Source organism: Coregonus clupeaformis, chromosome 36 (assembly GCF_020615455.1).
Source record: "Coregonus clupeaformis isolate EN_2021a chromosome 36, ASM2061545v1, whole genome shotgun sequence".
In the NCBI taxonomy this organism is placed as follows: Eukaryota; Metazoa; Chordata; class Actinopteri; order Salmoniformes; family Salmonidae; genus Coregonus; species Coregonus clupeaformis.
This window is the reverse complement of record NC_059227.1, coordinates 16,792,980-16,799,042: the sequence shown is the minus strand read 5'-3', so window position 1 is coordinate 16,799,042 and position 6,063 is coordinate 16,792,980.

Here is a 6,063-nt window from a genome sequence, read left to right as displayed (position 1 = left end):
GACGCTACAAGCTTTGCACACCTGTATTTGGGGAGTTTCTCCCATTCTTCTCTGTAGATCCTCTCAAGCTCTGTCAGGTTGGATGGGGAGCATCACTCCACAGCTATTTTCAAATAAAATAAGATACAATTTTATTGGTCACATCCACATATTTAGCAGATGATATTGCGGATGTAGCGAAATGCTTGTGTTCCTAGCTCCAACAGTGCAGTAGTATCTAACAATTCACAACAATACACACAAATCTAAAGTAAAAGAATGGAATTAAGAAATATATAAATATTAGGACGAGCAATGTCGGAGTGGCATTGACTAAAGTACAGTAGAATAGAATACAGTATATACATATGAAATGTGTAAAGCATTATGTAAACATGTTTAAAGTGACCAGTGATTCCATGTCTATGTATATAGGGCAGCAGCCTCTAAGGTGTAGGGTTGAGTGACCTGGTGGTAGCCGGCTAGTGATGGCTATTTAACATTCTGATGGCCTTAAGATAGAAGCAGTTTTTCAGTCTCTCGGTCCCAGCTTTGATGCACCTGTACTGACCTCGCCTTCTGGATTGTAGCGGGGTGAACAGGGCGTGGCTCGGGTGGTTGATGTCTTTGATCTTTTTGGCCTTCCTGTGACATCGGGTGCTGTAGGTGTCCTGGAGGGCAGGCAGTGTGCCCCCGGTGATGCACTGTGCAGAACACACCACCCTCTGGAGAGCCCTGCGGTTGCGGGCGGTGCAGTTGCTGTACCAGACGGTGATACAGCCCGACAGGATGCTCTCAATTGTGCATCTGTAAGCTTGTGAGGGTCTTAGGGGCCAAGCCAAATTTCTTCAGCTTCCTGAGGTTGAAGAGGCGCTGTTGCGCCTTCTTCACCAACACTGTCTGTGTGGGTGGACCTTTTCACATTGTCAGTGATGTGTACGCCGAGGAACTTGAAGCTTTTCACCTTCTCCACTGCGGTCCCGTCGATGTGGATAGGGGCGTGCTCCCTCTGCTGTTTCCTGAAGTCCACGATCAGCTCCTTCGTTTTGTTGACATTGAGGGAGAGTTTATTTTCCTGGCACCACTCCACCAGGGCCCTCACCTTCTCCCTGTAGGCTGTCTCGTCATTGTTGGTAATCAGGCCTACTACTGTTGTGTCCTCTGCAAACTTGATTGAGTTGGAGGCCTGCGTTGCCACACAGTCATGGGTGAACAGGTAGTACAGGAGGGGGCTGAGCACGCACCCTTGTGGGGCCCCTATATTGAGGATCAGCGAAGTGGAGGTTTTGTTTCTTACCTTCACCACCTGGGGGCGGCCCTTCAGGAAGTCCAGGACCCAGTTGCACAGGGCGGGGTTCAGACCACAAGCTTAATGATGAGTTTGGAGGGTACTATGGTGTTGAAGGCTGAGCTATAGTCAATGAACAGCATCTTACATTGGTATTCCTCTTGTCCTAATGGGATAGGGCAGTGTGCAGTGCGATGGTGATTGCATCGTCTGTGGATCTATTGGGGCGGTATGCAAATTGAAGTGGGTCTAGGTTGTCAGGTAAGATAGAGGTGATATGACCCTTAACTAGCCTCTCAAAGCACATGATGACAGAAGTGAGTGCTACGGGGCGATAGTCATTGAGTTCAGTTACCTTTGCTTTCTTGGGTACAGGAACAATGATGGACATCTTGAAGCAAGTGGGGACAGCTCCCTGGGATAGGGAGAGATTGAATATGTCCGTAAACGCTCCGGCCAGCTGGTCTGCGCATGCTCTGAGGACGCGGCTAGGGATGCCGTCTTGGCCGCAGCCTTGCGAGGGTTAACACGCTTAAATGTCTTACTCACGTCGGCCACGGAGAACGAGAGCCCACAGTCCTTGGGAGCGGGCTGCGTCAGTGGCCCTGTGTTATCCTCAAAGTGGGTGAAGAAGGTGTTTAGCTTGTCCAGGAGCAAGACGTCAGTGTCCGCGACATGGCTGGTTTTCCCTTTGTAATCCGTGATTGTCTGTAGACCCTGCCACATACGTCTCGTGTCTGAGCCGTTGAATTGCGACTCCACTTTGTCTCTGTACTGACGTTTTTCCTGTTTGATTGCCTTACGGAGGGAATAACTACACTGTTTGTATTCAACCATATTCCCAGGCACCTTGCCATGGTTAAATGCGGTGGTTAGCGTTTCAGTTTTGCGCTAATGCTGCCTTATATCCACAATTTCTGGTTTGGGTAGGTTTTAATAGTCACAGTGGGAACAACATTGCCTATACACTTCCTGATTAACTCAGTCACCGTGTCCATGTATACGTCAATGTTATTCTCAGAGGCTACCCGGAACATATCCCAGTCCGCGTGATCAAAAACAATCTTGAAGCATGGATTCCGATTGGTCAGACCAGTGTTGAATAGACCTTAGCATGGTTATTTCCTGTTTGAGTTTCTGCCTATAGGAAGGGAGGAGCAAAATGGAGTCTTGATCTGATTTGCTGAAGGGAGGGCGGAGGAGGGCCTTGTATGCATCCTGGAAGGGGGAGTAGCAGTGATCGAGTGTTTTAGCAGCGCGAGTACTACAGTGAATGTGTTGATAGAACTTCGGTAGCGTTTTCCTCAAATTTGCTTTGTTAAAATCCCCAGCTACAATAAATGAGGCCTCAGGATATGTGGTTTCCAGTTTGCACAAAGTCCAGTGTAGCTCCTTGAGGGCCGTCGTGGTATCGGCTTGAGGGGGAATATACACGGCTTTGACTATAACCGAAGAGAATTCTCTTGGGAGGTAATACTGTCGGCATTTGATTGTGAGGTATTCTAGGTCGGGTGAACAAAAGGACTTGAGTTTCTGTACGTTATCACAATCACACCATGAGTAGCTAATCATGAAACATACACCACTGCCTTTCTTCTTCACGGAGAGTTCTTTATTCCTGTCTGCGGGATGTACTGAGAACCCAGCTGGCTGTATGGACGGGGACAGTATATCCGGAGAGAGCCATGATTCCGTGAAACAGAGTATGTTACAGTCCCTGATGTCTCTCTGGAAGGAGATCCTCACCCTGAGCTCTTCTACATTATTGTCCAGAGACTGAACATTAGCGAGTAATATACTCGAAAGCGGTGGATGGTATGCACGCCTCCTGAGTCAGACTAGAAGTCCACTCTGAATACCTCTTCTCCACCTGCGGTGTCTTGGAGCAGCCTCTGGGATAAGTTAAATTGGAACTAGGAACAAAGGATCCAATTCGGGAAAGTCGTATTTCTGGTCGTAATACTGGTTACCGCCGCTCTGATATTGCTGTATGTAATAACACAAAAAACGTTCTCGGCAAAACATTTCAGAAATAACACAAACTAAAAAAAACTACTGCAAAGTTGCTTAGAGCTGCCATGTCTGTCGGCGCCATCTTGTCACACCAGAGATATTCGATCAGGTTCAAGTCCGGGCTCTGGCTGGGCAACTCAAGGACATTCAGAGACTTCCCGAAGCCACTCCTGTGTTGTCTTGGCTGTGTGCTTAGGGTCATTGTCCTGTTGGAAGGTGAACCTTCGCCCCAGTCTGAGGTCCTGAGCGCTCAGGAGCAGGTTTTCATCAAGGATCTCTCTGTACTTTGCTCCGTTCATATTTCCCTCGATCCTGACTAGTCTCCCAGTCCCTGCCACTCAAAAACATCCCCACAGCATAATGCTTCCACCACCATGCTTCACCGTAGGGATGGTGCCTGGTTTCCTCCAGACGTGACGCTTGGCATTCAGGCCAAAGAGTTCCATCTTGGTTTCATCAGATCAGAGAATTGTCACGATCGTCGGTGAGAGAGGAGGACCAAGGCGCAGCGTTGAATGAGAACATATTTATTATATTAATGATCACACGATCAAAACAACAAAACGATGACGTGACAGTCAATGGTCATACACAAACCAAATACGAACAAGAAACCACAATGAATGAGTGCCAAACGGCTACCTAAGTATGACTCCCAATCAGAGACAACGAGCTACAGCCGTCTCTGATTGGGAGCCACCCTGGCCAACATAGATCTACAAAACCAGAAAGTGAAACCTAGAACACACATAGACTATACACACCCTGGCTCAACATATTAGAGTCCCCAGAGCCAGGGCGTGACAGTACCCCCCCCTAAAGGCGCGAACTCCGACCGCGCCCACCAAACACCACAGGGGAGGGACCGGGTGGGCACTCCGCTTAGGCGGCGGATCCGGCTCCGGGCCTGATCCCCGCTCCCTCTCCAACCCCCCAAAGTACCCCTGGTCCGGTCTGGCCCCGCTGGCCGGAGCTGGACTGCACACTGGTGGAGCGGATTGCTCTAGCTCCGGCGTGAAGCATCTGACCGGTGCCGGACCAGCCACCGGTGGAACAGGCACGGGCCGTGCCGGACTGACGACGCACACCACTGGCTTGGTGTGGGGAGCAGGAGCGGGCCGAGCCGGGCTGTCGAAGCGCACCACTGACTTGGTGCGGGGAGCAGGAACGGGCCGAGCCGGGCTGACGGAGCGCACCACTGACTTGGTGCGGGGAGCAGGAACGGGCCGAGCCGGGCTGACGAGCGCACCACTGACTTGGGGCGGGGAGCAGGAACGGGCCGAGCCGGGCTGACGAGCGCACCACTGACTTGGTGCGGGGAGCAGGAACGGGCCGAGCCGGGCTGACGAGCGCACCACTGACTTGGTGCGGGGAGCAGGAACAGGCCGGACCGTACTGGGGACACACACCACTGGTCCTACGCAGGGATCTGGAATGGGCCGGACCGGACTGGTAACACACCCCAGTACCTCTCGCCGTGCCTCTACACCTTCCACCCCCTCTTCGACCAGTGGCCCCCGTAACCTGGCGGCCTCCTCTGCCAATCCGCTGGGCCGCTCTGCCGCGGTCTCCTGCTGGCCCGTCGTCCACGGCGTTAGCCCCCCCCTAAAAAATTTCTGGGCGTCTCTCCTACCCGTGGACCAGGTCTCCATGTCCCTCGCCAGCCTTTCGCCCTTCTGCCACAATGTCAAGCCCTTCTCTTCCTCACTCGGATTGACCCAGTCGAGGAGGCGAAGGAGACCTGCTAGAGATCTCCCTGGCGATGGCTCCTGGACACGCTGCTTGGTCAAATATTGGTGGTTTCTTCTGTCACGATCGTCGGTGAGAGAGGAGGACCAAGGCGCAGCGTTGAATGAGAACATATTTATTATATTAATGATCACACGATCAAAACAACAAAACGATGACGTGACAGTCAATGGTCATACACAAACCAAATACGAATAAGAAACCACAATGAATGAGTGCCAAACGGCTACCTAAGTATGACTCCCAATCAGAGACAACGAGCTACAGCCGTCTCTGATTGGGAGCCACCCTGGCCAACATAGATCTACAAAACCAGAAAGTGAAACCTAGAACACACATAGACTATACACACCCTGGCTCAACATATTAGAGTCCCCAGAGCCAGGGCGTGACAAGAATATTGTTTCTCATGGTCTGAGAATCCTTTAGGTGCCTTTTGGCAAACTCCAAGCGGGCCGTCATGTGCCTTTTACTGAGGAGTGGCTTCCGTCTGGCCACTCTACCATAAAGGCCTGATTGGTGGAGTGCTACAGAGATGGTTGTCCTCCTGGAAGGTTCTCCCATCTCCAGAGAGGAACTCTGGAGCTCTGTCAGAGTGATAATTGGGTTCTTGGTCACCTCCCTGACCAATGCCATTCTCCTCCGATTGCTCAGTTTGGCCGGGCGGCCAGCTCTAGGACGAGTCTTGGTGATTCCAAACTTCTTCTATTTAAGAATGATGGAGGCCACTGTGTTCTTGGGGACCTTCAATGCTGCAGAAATTTTTTGGTACCCTTCCCCAGATCTGTGCCTCGACACAATCCTGTCTCGGAGCTCTATGGACAATTCCTTCAACCTCATGGCTTGGTTTTGCTCTGACATGCATTGTCAACTGTGGGACCTATATTTTATTTATTTATTTAACCTTTATTTAACTAGGCAAGTCATTTAAGAACAAGTTCTTGTCTACAATGACGGCCTACCCCGGCCAAACCCGGACGACGCTGGGCCAATTGTGCGCCGCCCTATGGGACTCCCAATCACGGCCGGAATGT